This window comes from Chiloscyllium plagiosum, unplaced genomic scaffold (genome assembly GCF_037043375.1).
Source record: "Chiloscyllium plagiosum isolate Xiang-an unplaced genomic scaffold, Cpla_swu_hap1 HiC_scaffold_10, whole genome shotgun sequence".
Taxonomy (NCBI): Eukaryota; Metazoa; Chordata; class Chondrichthyes; order Orectolobiformes; family Hemiscylliidae; genus Chiloscyllium; species Chiloscyllium plagiosum.
The window spans coordinates 90,059,417-90,075,747 of record NW_028270148.1 but is presented as its reverse complement, the minus strand read 5'-3'; the positions used below and the strand labels follow the sequence as shown (position 1 = coordinate 90,075,747).

Genomic DNA, 16,331 nt, shown 5'->3' with positions numbered 1-16,331 from the left:
CTGAAGGAAATTGCTCTTCCCTTGCAGTTAAGTGTGTATGATTTTAAGGTATTTTAAAAATAACTCAGAAATCAGAGGGAATATTGTGCCGACCCTACATCATTAGATTGCTGACATGTTCAAAGTAGAGAACATTCAAAGTCCAAAACATTGTCATCTTTGTGACAATTTTCAGGATGCAAATAAAAACAAAGGGATTCAACACAGTTGTAGTCATGGAGATAGGGTTAGGAACAGAATATTTCACCAATGAGAACTTGAGTTGGAGATAAGAAATAGTTCAACGTTGTGCATACACATCCACTGGGAACTCAACAAAACTAACTTCAGTCCCAAGTCAGTTAGAACTCCCACTCCAGCTAAACAGCAGTCTGTCATAGTTGGGGGCAATCAGGAGGCATTTATTGAACTCTGAAAATTTGCTGTCAGGTGGAAGTTTCCAAAGCATTAACTTAACTAATTTTTTATATTCTGTAGGCTACTATATTTCATTAGAAACACATTAATTCCCAAAATGTCCAAAATGAATGAGGATACAAAATTTCCCTAAAAACTTCTTTAAAAGATTGTTTTGTGCAACAGTGCTTTTTATTGTTTTTAATTCCTCATTTTTACTGTTCTGATTCTATTACTGAGATCCTAGGCAAGGCTGGGGTAACCCTGTCTCACTCCTGGCTGCATATGTGTTGTGCTTTTCTTCTGTCAGGTTGGCATCAGGCATCCCTTTGTTACGCTAGCAGACTTCTCATCAATGTTTGACCTGAGAACTCCAGAAAATGGACAGCGGGCTGGAACTTCACTCACTGAAAATGGATGAATTTCACCAACATCGGAACAGTCTGTCTTAGCAAGCGCTTACATGGCTCTGGCAAAGTGGTCGCGTGGCACTGAAGCAGACACCTCAGGTTCTACTCAGGACTTTGTGGCCAAGAAAGGTGTGTTTACCATGTGATCAAACAGGTTGAGTATTGACCTGTAAATCTGACTCACACACACACACAATGGTAGGCGTTAGGAGTAGGAGAGATTCCTAGTCAATCGTTGGAGCTTCTACCGTGGCTCCAGATCGCATTAAAGTACATGTTTCCAGAACATTCCTTGGGATAGATTTGGTTGTATTATGACTACTGTTGATTAGATTGATGCCAACAAAACAGGGCTCCTAACATGGCTGACAGGAGTTCTGATCCCTGTTTGGGTCCTGCCTCCTCATTTTCCTGTGGTTAACATCATTGTGGTGTGGTTGTATCCGCCTTCAGGCAGATAGCTGAAGAACGCTGTTGTGAAATTCCTTGAGCTAATTAATTATGTGAAGGGCACTAAATAAATGCAAGTTTCTTTATTGTTGATGTTAGCTGCCAGAGTCTTAGGCAAGGTTGATCAAATTCCTACAATAACACATAATAAAAATGGACCATTTATTCAGGGCAAATTGCAGGTTCAGGGGTATTCAACTGACATGAGCGTGTTAGCACCTTGTTTGTACTTCACAAAGAGAGCTTTGAGCTCTACATCTGTCCTGTACTGGTCCTAATCCAGGGTGTTCAATACTGACATCGAATGAAAAAATTCAGCATAAGCCCTCCCATCACCAACAAACCTACCTTACTGTGAGCTTAACAGTAAATGAAATCATAATCAGAAATGTAGAATCAGAAGCTAGAATTAGTCTGACATGTACTTAGGCATCAAAGCAAAGAAACAAATTTTCACGTTAGTATTATTTAAGGTCAAAAACTTTTAAGGGCACTCCCAGTCTGTCTGGGAGAAAGATTTCCTGTAATTCAGAGCAGTGCATTCAAAATGAAAACACTTAAAGTTTGTGCCTAATTGTACTGATATTTCCATCTATAAATGGACAAGAACATTCCCTGTCAGAATTATGTTAGTAACAGAGTTAAACATACTGCTCATTAACGGTTGCTAAAGAATAAACCCATTGGCATTGGGAAAATACACATCCTGTTACAGGATTCAGCAGTCTGGTCTCTTGACTATTTAAGTAGCTTTTCAAAATGAGCAAAGATCACTATTGTCAAAACCTCCCAGTTACAGATTCTTTTCTTGAAAATTCAAATCTGATGTTGCAAAGGAATTTATCCTTAACAGACAAAGGGGGAGGGGTGCTCATGTAGCAATGTTGTGAGAATGTACTGAAAATAAGTAATGGCTGATTTAGCGTTCTCAGCTCTGGGTATAATGGTGAGCACCTTCAGGGGTGACTAATACATTACCCCAACCAGTGAGAAACCCCATTGGATCAAGCACCGGTCAGACACTCAGAGTTGACCAGTGGTTGGGACCTCTTGGTGTATCACTGAACCCCACACTGAAGTCTTTCCCTGCCAGAAACTGCCAGCCAATCAGATGCCAGCAGTTTTTGGTGATTCTTGCAATAAGCTCAGGCTATGCAACTCTGAGAAACAACATTTTTTCCTGATGAAGGGTTCCTGCCTGAAACGTCAAGGCTCCCGCCCGAAACGTCGATTCTCCTGCTCCTCGTCGCTGCCTGACCTGCTGTGCTTTTCTAGCATCACACTCTCGACTTTGATCTCCAGCATCTGCAGTCCTCACTTTCTCCTCCCTGTGAAAATCTGCACTGGTAAGTTGATCAGTGTTTATTTTTAAAGGTTGACAGGCTGTGGTTACAGTTTTTAAAATTTGCTTGTGATGTGGGTGTCACTGGCTGGCCAGCATTTCTTGCCCATTTCTAGTTGTCCTTAGAAGATGGTGGTGAATCACTCAGTAGACTCATAGAGTCATGGAGCACTGAGACATGCCCTTTCGCCCAAACTGGTCCATACCGACCAAAATATCCATCTACGTTAACCCCATTTCACTGTACTTGGCCCATATCCTTCTAAACCTTTCCTATTCATGTATTTGTCCAAATGCCTCTTAGATGATGTTAATGTACCCACCTCAACCACTTCTGCTGGCAGCTCATTCCATTTGCGTACCATCCTCTGTGTAAAAACGTTGCCCCTCAGCTTCCCTTTTATCCTTTCCCCTCTAATCTTAAACTGATTCCCTCTGGTCCTCAATTCCCCAATCCTGGGGGAAAAAAGACAGTGCATTCACCCTATCCATGCCTCTCATGATGTTCCACACTTCTATAAGATCCCCCACCCCCACCCCCCCCCTCGGTCTCCCACACTTTAAAGAAACAGTCCTAACTTGTCCAACCTCTCCCTATAACTCAGACTGTTGAGTCTTGGCAACATCCTTCTAAATTTCTTCTGCACTCTTTCCAAATTAATAACATCTTTCCTATAGCAAGATAACCAAAACTGAACACAATACTCCAAGTGCGGCCTCACCAATGTCCTGTACGACTGCAACATAACTTTCCAACTTCTATACTCAATGCCCTGACTGATGAAGGCCAGTGTGCCAAAAGCCTTCTTCACTTCCCTGTCTATCTGTGACTCCACTTTCAGAGAACCGTGCACATGAACTCCAAGGTCCCTCTGTTCCACAACACTCCTTAAGGTCCTACTATTCACCATGAAACACCTGCTTAGAATTGATATTCTAAAATGCAGCATCTCACACTTATCTATATTAAACTTCATTTGCCACTTCTTGACCCACTTCCCCAGCTGATCAAGGTCCTGCTGCAATTTCTGATAACCTTCCTCACTGTCCATGATATCTCCTATTTTAGTGTCATCTGCATTGTACATTCTCGTCCAAATCATTGATGTAGATGACAAACAGCAATGGGCCCCGCACCATACCCTGAGGCACTCCATTAGTATATCTGCTATTAGGGAGGGAGTTCCAGGATTTTGACCCAACAACATTGAAGTTACAAGATATATTGGATGGTCAGTGGCTTGGAGGGGAATTGCTGCCCTTGTTCTTGTGACTGTAAGTGATCATTGGTTTGGAAGGTACCATCCAAGGAGCCTTTGTGAATTTGAATTGCTGCATCCTGTAGATACTGTTGCTACTGACAATTGGTGGTGGAAGGGTGGTGGAAAGAATGGATGCTTGTGGATGTGATGCCATTGAGTGGTCTGGCTTGGCTTGGATGATATCATTTTTCTTGAGTGTTGTTGAAGCTGCACTCATTTGGGCAAATCAGGAATGTTCCATCACATTGTGCCTTGTTTTGGAGATTATGGAGGGGAGTTACTTGCTGCAAGATTCCTAGACATTAACCTGATCTTGTAGCCACTATATTTATATAGTTAGTCCAGTTCAGTTCCTGATCAATAATGTTATGGACGAGGCCAGACCCCCACAATACATTTTAAGAAGGTAGCCCAGATCCTACACAGCTTTAGCTGTTTCAGGCAGATGTAAGTGGATATCCCAAGAGTGATGCAACTGGTCAAACTCCTTGGCTTCAAATAAAACAGAATTTAGAATAACTATAATTTGAAAACCTGACCGCCATGATATCCCCTGCAATTTCACAAAGAGCTGTTGTGATTCCCTGCAACATCTCATAAACACACCCTTTGGCAAAAAGGTAAATTCCATCACAGGTTCTTACAGGGGAGATGTCAGACAGAGACAGAATCAGCCAGGATCATTTGCTGAAGCATGGAAACGTTTCACTGCAGCTGTTTCTCCGGGTCCCCAACTAAAACTAAACCAAACGAGAAAAATTCCTGAACTGGGAGAACCGGCCACTCCCCTATCATTGGACAACTGTTTCGAAAAAAACCTAAAGGCCTTTTCCCTGATTGTTGCCTTGGGTAGTATCTGTTACCAAAAGCAAAGACCCCAAATTCCAGACAAGTCAGAACCTCTGCAGTTTACAATGCCTCTTGAGAAAAACTTAAGAACTCTACTTTTTGTCATTCATATGAATTGTTTGGATCTGAGCATAAGAGGTATATTTAGTAAGTTTGCAGATGACATCAAAATTGGAGGTGTAGTGGACAGTGAAGAGGGTTACCTCAGATTATAACGGGATCTTGATCAGATGAGGAGTGGCAGATGGAGTTTAATTTAAATAAATGCGAGATGCTGTATTTTGGGAAAGCAAATCTTAGCAGGACTTATACACATAATGGTAAGGTCCTAGGGAATGTTGTTGAACAAAGAGACCCTGGAGTGCAGGTTCATAGCACCTTGAAAGTAGAGTCACAAGTAAATAGGATAGTGAAGAAGGCGTTTGGTATGCTTTCCTTTATTGGTCAGAGTACTGAGTACAGGAGTTGAGAGGTCATGTTGCAGCTGTACAGGACATTGATTAGGCCACTGTTGGAATATTGCATACAATTCTGGTCTCCTTCCTATTGGAAGGATGTTGTGAAACTTGAAAGTGTTCAGAAAAGACTTCTAAGGATGTTGTCTGGGTTGGAGGATTTGAACTTTAGAGAGAGGCTGAATAGGCTGAGGCTGTTTTTTCTGGAGCGTTGAAGGCTGAGGGATGACCTGAAAGAGGTTTATAGAATCATGAGGGGCATGGATAGGATAAGTAAACAAGGTCTTTTCCCTGGGGAGGGGGAGTCCAGAACAGGAGAGCATAGGTTCAGGGTGAGAGGGGCAACCTTTTTACACAGAGGGTGGTACGTGTATAGAATGAACTGCCAGAGGAAGTGGTGGAGGCTGGTACAATTACAGCATTTAAAAGGCATTTGATGGGTATATGAATAGGAAGGGTTTAGAGGGATATGGGCCAGGTGCTGGCAGGTGGGACTAGATTGGGTTGGGATATCTGGTCGGCATGGATGAGTTAGACCGAAAGCTCTGTTTCTGTGCTGCACATCTCTATGACTCTATGACAGCTTAACTTTATTAAAGAAGCAGCATCATCACAATAGAAACCCCCAGGATACTATTACTGGGGGATTTAGTGATGGTTATACCATTCAGTATCAAGGAGCTATGGTTGGATTCTCTTGTTGGACATGGTCATTGTCTGACAGTGTGTGGTGTGGATGATACTTGCCACTTGTCACCCCAAATCTGGAAGTTGTTCAGATCTTGCTGCATTTAGACATGGACTACCTTAGATTCTGAGGAATCACAAATGGTGATTGAACATTGCACAATTATCAGTGACCATATCCACTTCTGACTTCATGAGCTGTTTAAGAGCTGGGAGAAAAGAGAAGTGTAGTTGTAATCAGGGATGGTATAGTTAGGGGAATAGGCACTGTTCTCTGTGGCCAGAATTGAGAGACCCAAAGACTATGTTGCCTGCCTGGTGCCTGGGTTCAGGATATCTCATCTGGGCTGGAACTTGAAGGAGGAGGGGAAAGATTCAGTTGTGTCCACGTATGTACTAACGGTATAGGTAGAAAGAGAGGCTAAATTAACAAGCATTATCAAAAAGGTAACAATCTCTAAGTAATAATCTTACTACCTGGGCAAGGAGTAAATTGGCACAATGCCAACAAGATTATAGAGGTAACTATGTGGCTCAATGATTGGGCGTGGGAAAAATAGGTTTGAATTCATGGGACATTTGTAGCAATACTGAGGAAAGGAGGGAGATGTTCTCATTGTACAGGCTCCACCTGGATCATGCTGGGACCAGACACCTGGCAAATCATGTGACTGGACAGGGCTTTAAGCTAAATAGAGTGGGTGGGGAGCAGAAGCTTCAGTTGCATGGGAAGTGATGGATAAAGTGGGGGACGGCTCAGCAGAGGTTATTAAAATTTCCAGCACCAGCGATAGGACAGAGAGTACGGAAAGGGTCAGGAATCGAACTTCAGACACAGCAGATCAGGGGACAACTATGAGAAGGGGGGGAGTGCAGTCTAAGCATGTTGTACTTAAATGCATGAAGGAGACAAAACAAGGTAAATGAGTTTGTACTGCAGACTGAAATTGGCATGTACAATGTTGTGGGTATTACAGTGTGCAAGGGGATCTGGGCTGGGAACTAAATATCCCAGGATACACATCCTATCGCAAGGACAGGCAGATGGAGAGAGGAGGCGGATTTCCCATGTTAGTAAGAATTGAAATTACATCGAAAGCAAGAAGTGATATAGAGTCAGAAGGCATAGAATCTGTGGGAAGAATTCAGCAGCTTCAAAAGAAAAAAGACCCTGATGGGAGTTATGTACAGGCCTCTTAGCAGGAGTCAGGATGTGGGGAAGAAAATAAATTAGGAGATAGAAAAGACATGTAAGAAAGGCGCTATTACAATAATCATGGAGGACTTCAACATGCAGGAGGACTGGAAAAAATCAGGTTGGTTGCAGATCCCAAGAAAAATAATTCATGGAATGTCTATGAGATAGTTTATTGGAGCTGCTCGTGGTCAAGCCCCTGAGAGAACAGGTAATTCTGGATTTGGTGATGGGTAATGAGGCAGACTTGATTAGAAAGCTTAATGTGAAGGAACCCCTAGGGAGCAGTGACCATAATATGATAGAATGCATTCTGCAGCTTGAGAGGGAGAAGTTGGAATCAGATCGTAATGGTATTACAATTGAGTTAAGGCAACTATAAAGACAAGAGGGAGGAGCTGGCCAGAGTTGATTGGAAGGGAGCCCCAGCAGGGAAGATGGGGGAGCAGCAAATACAGGGTTGTCTGGGGGTAATGCAGGAGGCACAGCAGAAATTCATCCCAAGGAAGATGAAAGATACTAAGGGGCAAGATGATGAAACCATGGATGACACGAGAAGTCAGGAAAAGCATAAAAGCAAAAGAAAAGGCATACAATGTGGTGAAGATGATGGGAAGTCAGAGAACTGGTAGACAAGCAGGAGGCTGGGAGAACACAGCAAGCCAGGCAGCATCAGGAGGTGGAGAAGTCGATGTTTTGAGTCTAACTTGTCTTCAGAATTCGGGGTGGGTAGAAGGGGAGCTGCAGATAAAGGGATTGTTGGGGGCAGGGTAGTGAATTGGGGATAGGTGAAGACAGGCAGGGGGTATGACCTGGTTGGTCGATCGGAGGAATGAATCCAGTTGGTGGCTGGGAGTAGTGGAAGGGAGGGGGAGGAGCTGGGAAGTGAGTAGGAGAAAGGAAGTGGGAGTATTTGAAATTGGAGAACTCAATGTTGAGTCCTCTGGGCTGTAGGCTGCCCAGGCAGAGGATGAGGTGGTGTTCCTCCAATTTGTGGTTTGGTTCATTGTGGCAATGGAGGAAGCCAAGGATGGTCATGTCGGAAGGGGAGTGTTTGGGGGAATTGAAAGGAGTGGTAACTGGGAGGTCTGGTAACTGCGGGCCCAGCTGAGATGCTCGGTGAACCATTCCCTAAGTTTACCACATTGGGAGCACCTGATGCAGTAAACTAGGCTGGAAAAGAGACAGGTGAATGTCTGTCTCACCTGGAAGGACTGTTTGGGGCCCTGGATGGAGGTGGGAGTGGGGTGGGGGTTGGTGTGCCAGCAGGTTTTCTATCTTTTCTGGTTGTGGGGGAGGTACTTGGGAGTTCTGGGGGTTTGGTGGGGAGAGTGGCACAAACCAAGGACTGTCAAAGGAAACAATATTTGCGAAAGGCAGACAGGGGTGGGGGGGGGAGGAGATGTTCTTGGAGGTGGGGTCTAGTTGGAGTTAGCAGACCTGTTTCAGGATGATATGTTGGATGCAGAGACTGGTGGGTTGGTAAGTGAGGACAAGGGGGGATTTGTCTTTATTGCATTGGGGGGATGATTTAGAGCAGTGAAACGGGAATGGAGGTGGCGCGGTGGAGGGCTGTCTGGATGACAGAGGGGGGGAGGAACATTGTTTGAAATAGGTGGACATCTGGAATGCTTGGGAGTGGAATGTCTCTTCATCTGAGCAGATGCAGCAGAGGCGGAGGAATTGGGAAAACAGGATGGAGTTCTTGCAGGATACTGGATGGGATGAGATGTAGTCCAGGTAGTTGTGAGAGTCTGTGGGTTTGTAGTAAATGTCCGTCTGGAGACTGTCGTCAGAGACGGAAATGGAGAGGTCAAGAAAGGGAGGGAGGTGTCCGAGATGGACAAAGTGAATTTGAGGGTGGGATGGAAGTTGTAGGTGAAGTCGATGAACTGCTCCAATTCAGCCTGGGTGCAAGATGCTGCACCGATGCAGTCATCAATGGAATGGTGATGGGGCACAGTGCCTGTGTAGGTGCTGAAGAGGGACTGTTTGGCAAAGCCGATAAAGAAGTAGGCATGGCTGGGACCTATCCGGGTGCCCATGGCCACCCCTGGATTTGGAGGAAATAGGAGAAGTTAAAGAAAAAATGATTAAGGGTGAGGACGAGTTCAGTGAGGCGGAGGAGGGTATTGGTGGAGGGGGACTAGGTGGGTCTGCTGGAGAGAAAGAAGCGGAGGGCCTGAAGGCCATCCTTGTGGGGTATGGACGTGTATAAGGACTGCACGTCCATAGTGAAGATAAAGCGCTGGGTGCCAGGGAACTGGAAGTTGCTGAAGAAATGGGCATGGTTGGTATCGTGGATGTAGGTGGGAAGTGTCTGGACCAAGGGGGAGAGGACGGAGTCGAGGTTGAACAGGATGAATTCAGGGAGCAGGAGCATATGGAGACAATGTGTCGGCCGGGGAAGTTGGGCTTGTGGATCTAGGGAGCAGGTAGAACCGGACAGTGTGGGGCTAGGGACTATGAGTTTGGAGATAGTGGTGGGGAGATCATCAGAGGCAGTGAGGTCACGGACAGTGCGAGTGATTTTGACCTGATGTGCCATGGTGTGGTTGTGGGCAAGGGGGAGGTAGGACATGGTGTCGGAGAGTTGACGTTTAGCTCCTGCAACATAGAGGTCCATTCTCCAGACTACCACTGCCCCACCTTTGTCAGCGGGTTTGATGGTGAACAGGAGGTTGGTGCGGAGAGAGTGGAATGCTGCATGTTCAGAGGGGGTGAGGTTGGAGGAGTGTGGAGAAATTGAGGTGGTTGATGTCACGTCAGCAATCTGCAATGAAGAAGTCTAGGGTGGGTATGAGGCTGGCGGTGGGTGGTGACCAAGTGGAGGAGGAAAGTTGGAGGTGAGCGAAGAGATCCTCAGAGGGAGGTTTGGAGTTTTTGTCAAAGGAGTAGGCATGGATGCGGAGGTAGAGGCAGCGGAAGAAGAGCTCCAAGTCTTGGTGGGTCCAGAATTCATTAAGGTGGGGACGGAGGAGCACTAACGTGAGCCCTTTACTGAGGATAGACCATTCGACCTCAGACAGTTCAAGGTCGGGGGGGGGGGGCAGAAGAAGGGTTGGAGTTGTGAATATGTGGCGGGGCTCAAGGGTGGGGTTTTGGGAGGTCCGAAGGAGCTGAAAGAGGGGAGTGATCAGAAGGGTGATAGATAGCATGTGGTGGGTGAGGGTTGGGTGTGGTGTGGTGGGAGGAAGTGGGAGAGAGAAATGAGATTGGGAGGGGTGTGGGCTGGGGTGTGTGGTGGGGGAGTGGGAAGGGGTGTGGGGGGGATGAGGTGAAGAGGGAGAGGTGGAGGCAAAGGGTGCATTGTGGGGTTGGATGGATGAGGAGGGAGAACTGGTATGCTGGCTGGCTGCAGGTAGGCCATAGGACCCAGAGGTGATCCTGGGAAAAGTAGTCCAAGTCTTTAAAACCAGGAGAAGATAACTGAAAAGAACAATACTGGGGAAAAGATGAAACATGAGAGAAAGAAGACTGCAAGAGGTTTTTTTAGATATCTAAAAGATAAGTGTGGACATTGAACTGCACAAAAATGAAGCTGGAGAAACAGAAATTGAGGACAAAGAAGTGGCAGAGGGACTGAATAGGGATTTTGCATTGGATTTCACAGTGCCAGATACCAGCAGCATATCAGAACTTCAGGGAAGTCAGTGGCCATCACTAAGGAGAAGGTACTGGGAAAGCTGAAACATATGAAGATGGATAAATCACCTGGAATGAGTGGACTATACCCCAGATTTCTGAAGGAAATAGCTGAAGACATTGTAGAGGCATTGGTGGTGATATTTCAGGAATCAATGGAGTCAGGGAGGGTTTCCAGAGGAAAATGTCTAATATAACCCCCTCCTGTTTAGGAAAGAAGGGAAGCAGAAGATAAGAAACTACAAGCCGGTTAGTCTGACTTCTTACCTCAGTCATTGGTAAGATTTTAGGAGAAAGTGAGGACTGCAGATGCTGGAGACCAGAGTTGAAAAATGTGGTGCTGGAAAAACACAGCAGGCCAGGCAGCATCTGAGGAGCAAGAGAATCGACATTTCGGAAATAAGCCCTTCTTCAGAAATGAGGTAAGATTTTAGGGTCCATTATTGAGGATGAGATTGCAGAGTACTTGGAAGTGAATGAAAAAGTAGGGTTGAGTCAGCATGACCTCGTCAAGCAGAGGTCATCCCTGACAAATCTGTTAGGATTCTTTGAGCAGGTAACAAACAAATTAGACAAAGGAGACCCAGTGAACATGATCTATTTGGCTTTCTAGAAGGCCTTTGACAAGATGCTGCACAGGAGGCTGCTAAATAAGATAAGGATGGATGGAGGATGGCTGACTGGAAGAAGGCAGAGATTTGGGACCAAGGGATCTGTTTTGATGGCAGCTGATGACTAGTGGAATTCCACAGAGATCCTGGCTGGGACCACAATTATTCAAGTTATGCATTAACCATCTGGATAAAGAAACGGAGGGCGTTGTTGCTAAGTCTGCAGATGACTCAAGGATAGATGGAGGGACAGATAGTGTTGAGGAAGTGGGGAGGCTGCAGAAAGATCTGGACAGACTGGGAGAGTGAGCAAAGAAGGGACAGATGGAAATACAATGTGGAAAAGTGCAAGATTATGGACTTTGGTAGGAAGAATAGAGGTATGGACTACTTTCTAAATGGGGAAAGGTTTCAGAGATTGAAGCACAAAGGGACTTGGGAGTCCTAGTTCATGATTCTCTTAAGGTTAACATTCAGGTTCAGTAGGAAGGAAGATGCAATGTTAGTTATCATTTCAAAAGGGCTAGAATACACAAGCAGAAATGTATTGCAGAGGCTGTAAAAGGTTATGGTCAGACCACATTTGGAATATTATGAACAGTTTTGGGCACTATATCTAAGGAAGTATATGTTGGCATTGGAGGGGGCCAAGAATGACCTGGGGATGAAGGACATGTCATATGAAGAGTGGTTGAGGACTCTGGGTCTGTACTCGATGTAGTTTAGCAAGATGAGAGGTCTATGATTAACATCTACAGAATACTGAGAGTCCTGGATAGAGTGGACGTGGAGAAGATGTTTGCATTATTAGAAGAGACTAGGACCCAACCTCAGAGTGAAGGGACACCATTTAGAACTGAGATGGGGAGAAATTTTGACACCCAGAAGATGGTTAATCTGTCAAACTTATTACTGCAGAAGGCTGTGGAGGCTAAGTCATTGAGTGTATTTAAGACAGAGATAGATAGGTTCTTGATTGGTCAGGGGAACAAGGGTCGCAGGGAGAAGGGAGGAACATGGAGTTGAGAAATATATCAGCCATGATCGAATGGTGGAGCAGACCTGATGGGCTGATCGGCCTAATTCTGCTCCTATGTCTCTTTTTTTCTCTTTTTCTTTTTTTCTTCTTGTTTTCCCCCCCCTACCCCGTAACTGCGGTAGTACTTATATTTCCCCAGCACCCATGTTGCGTGTGTGCAGGTGAAGAACAACAGGTGCATAAATCTTTATTTATATTCCATCACCAGGAAGAAAGGAAACACCCGAGTGGCCAGTGACAAGCAGTGCCCTTCACATCAAAGGGCAATGCTGTGCGATCAAACAGTGAAGGGGAGGGCAGGGATTAAATCAAAATAGAGTTGGAGGGGGAAATAATGCACTCCACTCCCTGCAGTGTCCACCTCTTCCTGAACAGTTCGAGGGAGTTGGTGGACACCGCGTCCTCCTTCTCCAGGGATACACGGGCTCAAACGTAACCATGGAAGAGGGGCAGATAATCAGCCATAACAACCCCTTCCACAGCCCACTGCCTGGACCTGTTTATGGCCAGTTTGGCCAAGCCCAGGAGCAGACCCACAAGGAGGTCCTCTGGCTCCTATGTCTTATGGAGGGAAGGTATTGTTGAAGCAACTGAAAATGGTTGGGCCTAGGACAATACCCCAAGGGACTCCTGCAGTGATATCCTGGAGCTGAGATGACTGACCTCCAACAACCACAATCATCTTCCTATATGCCAGGTATAACTCCAACAGTGAAGATTTTCCCCCCTTATACCCACTGATTCCAGTTTGGTTAGGGCTGTTTGGTGTCTTACTTGGTCAATTTATGCCTTGATATCAAGGGCTGTTACTCTCATTTCACCTCTGGAATTCAGCTCTTTTGTCCATGTTTGAACCAAGGCTGCAATGAGGTCAGGAGCTGAGTGGCCCTGGCAGAACCCAGACTGGGCATCACTGAGCAGGTTATTGCTAAGCAGGTGCTGCTTAATAGTACTATTGATGACATCTTCCATCACTTTACTGATAATCAAGAGTAGTCTGATGGGGTGGTAACAGGCTGCGTTGGATTTATCCTGCTTTTTATGTACTGGGCAACTTTCAACATTGTCCAGTAGATGCCATTGTTGGAACTGTACTGGAAGAACTTGGGTAGGGGCACAGCAAGTTATGGAGCACAAGTCTTTGATACTACTGCTTGAATATTGTCAGGGCCTGTAGTCTTTGTAGTATCCAGTGCTTCCATCCATTTCTTGATATCTGTGAAGTGAAACAAATTGGCTGAAGACTGGCATCTGTGATGCTTGGGATCTCTGAGGGAGGCTAAGACCCACGGCCTTATGGCTGAATATTGACGCAAATACATCAGCCTTATCTTTTGCACTGATGATTTGGGCTCCCCCATTATCGAGTGTGGAGATATTAGTGGAATCTCTCCACAGCTGCCAATAGACCTACCAGGTTTTTCCAACAATTTCTGTTTTTGTTTGTTTCAGATTTTCAGCATCCGGAGTTGTTAGTTTTATGATTATGTCAGGCTGTTGCTTGATGAGCCTGTGAGACAGTTTTCCCAATCCTGGCACTTGCGCCTAGATGTTACTAAGAGTATTTTGCAGGCTTGACAGGGCTGTGTTTTCCCTTGTCATCAGTTGATGTCAGATGGTTCATCCAGTTTCATTCCTTCGAGATTTTCTTGTTAGAATTTTGAGACTTAGATACGACTTCGTGGTTTGTTGGGTCATTTCAGATGAAGAGCTTTTGCCCGAAATGTCGATTTTCCTGCTCCTCGGATGCTGCCTGACCTTCTGTGCTTTTCCAGCACAACTCTAATCTTGACTCTAATCTCCAGCATTTGCAGTATATACTTTCGCCCATTTCAGAGGGCAGTTAAGAGTCAATATTTAGGCTAGACTAGGTAAGCACAAGAGATTTCCTTCCTTAAAGGACTTTATGAGCCTGATATGTTTTTCCAAAAATCAACACTGGTTCCTTCATAATCATTAGACTTTTTAATTTCAGTTTTATTTCAAACTAATCCGAATTCCATCATCTACAGTGCTGGGATTTGAACCCTGCTCTCTAGAACATTACCTGTGTTCTCTGGAATTCTTGTCCAGTGAACAATACCAATATGTCATCACTTCCCCTGGGAAGTCAGAGGAGTGGAAGCAAGGGCAGGAGCTTGGCTTTCAGCTGCCACTCCCCTACCCCATCAACCATAACCCCAACTGCCTCGCAGACTGGGACAAGTGGAGGTGCCCCATATTGACATGCAGGCCACGTATACCAGTTGGGAAGGGTATTCCAGCCAATAAGTGGTCATTAATTGGGCCACTTGCTTTAACTGATGGCAGAAGGGAAAGGTCACCCATTAAGCTTGCTGCTCAGAATTTAATTGCTGAGTTGCAAGAAGTGGCCAAGTGTCTTAGAGCCAATCTAACCAATTATTTGCCCTTCCTGCCATCTTTAAGGAATGGAAATCCCACCCAATAAGAGTAGGGGAATGCTGAACTTTGTATCTAGAGGAAGGAGAGTGAGGGGGGAGAAATTAAAGAGAGCTAGAGATTGTCTTCAATTCTCAGTCATTATATTTTGAACAACCACCTTTCAATCAGTGCATAATAAATGAACATCAATAATTGTAGCCTGGTAAATGTCTTTAAGAGGGCTTTGAGTAGTTTGTTATAACCCTTAAACATCTGAGATTATCATTTACTTGAAATTTTATCCTTTCCCATACCCAGAGGCACTGGCCTTTGCACCAGTACCCTAGTTTACTGGTCATTCTTCATCTACTTTAATGGAGTGTAGAAGACATCATGCTACTTGAGTTATTTTTAAAAATTCACTCATGAGCTGTGGGTGTCTCTGGCTAGACCAGCATTATTGCCCATCCCTAATCGCCCAGAGGGCAATTAAGAGCCAACCATACTGCCGTGGGTCTGGAGTGACATGTAGTCCAGACTGAGTAAGGATGACAGATTTCCTTCCCTAAAGGACATTGGTGAACTAGATGGGTTTTCCCAACAATCATTAGACCCTTAATTCCAGATTCTTCTTTGAATTCAAATTCCATCACGGTGGGATTTGAACTCAAGTCCCCAGAACATTAGCCGAGTTTCTAGATTAATAGGCTAGCAATAATACCACTAGGCCATCACCACCTTGTGAAGGGAGTGGGAGGGCAGCACATTGAAACCATTGCTCACCTTTATGCACTAGCTTTCTAAGAGGAAATAAACTGACATGAGCAAAACCAGAGCTCAGAAAAACCTATAGGATCTTAACATTTCTCCAATAAGCGAAACAGCTTTAACTTCAGTCATTAACTCACTAGTAAGTGAAATGGGATTCTGTATCTGACTAGAAGTGGTGCTTTCATTATTGAAGAGTCAATAACAAGGTGGCAATTGATACAATTGTCCATGGCTTCTATGGAAACCACAACAGTGGGCAGTCAATCACCTCAGGACTATTGGGATCCATTTTTGTTTTGACCAACATCTTATAAAAACTGAGCATCCAGAGAACAGACAAATTGCAAAAAGATTCATCACAACACAACCAGAGTGAATGCTAATCTCTCAGTCAAAATACTTGCAGCAGCATATCACGTTCATGATTTTACAAGGAGCATGTTCAGGTGAAAAACATTAAATGACTTATACTGCTAGACTCTTGCCTACTCAGCCTGACACAACAATAAAAGCACAGATCAGTATCAAATAATTCTAGTTTACCAATTTGCATATTTGTTTGCAAAAAATCTGTACCAAGGAGATGAAAGCACATTCACTGATTAAATGGTAATATCTAATTTGTGGTCAAGAAGGTCAAGAGAATCATCCCATTAAAGCAGGCTACCCAGAATGCAGCGCTTGAAGATGAAATTGTACTGCTGCCAAGCAACAGCATCTGCTTTATTTTCTCACTTCTATGTATGTGTCAGTAACAGCGAAGGTGTAAAATCCCCTGGTAACCACTAGTAAAATCAACATTGAAGTGTTTGTAACCTAATCTAGTCATAATCAAGA

General features: G+C 44.7%; 1 protein-coding gene across 2 annotated transcripts in view; it reads left to right on the top strand.

Annotated features, from left to right (window-relative positions):
* Positions 1–16,331, top strand: part of mgme1 (mitochondrial genome maintenance exonuclease 1) — a 183,936-nt gene that overhangs the window by 72,102 nt on the left and 95,503 nt on the right. The window contains exon 1 of one of the 2 annotated variants that reach the window (XM_087991541.1): positions 2,584–2,602. The exons of the other annotated variant lie outside the window; for it this stretch is intronic. The gene's annotated coding sequence lies outside the window, so the exon portion shown is untranslated. Of the gene's footprint in view, positions 1–2,583; positions 2,603–16,331 lie in introns of those variants that run through there. 2 annotated transcript variants of the gene reach the window in all.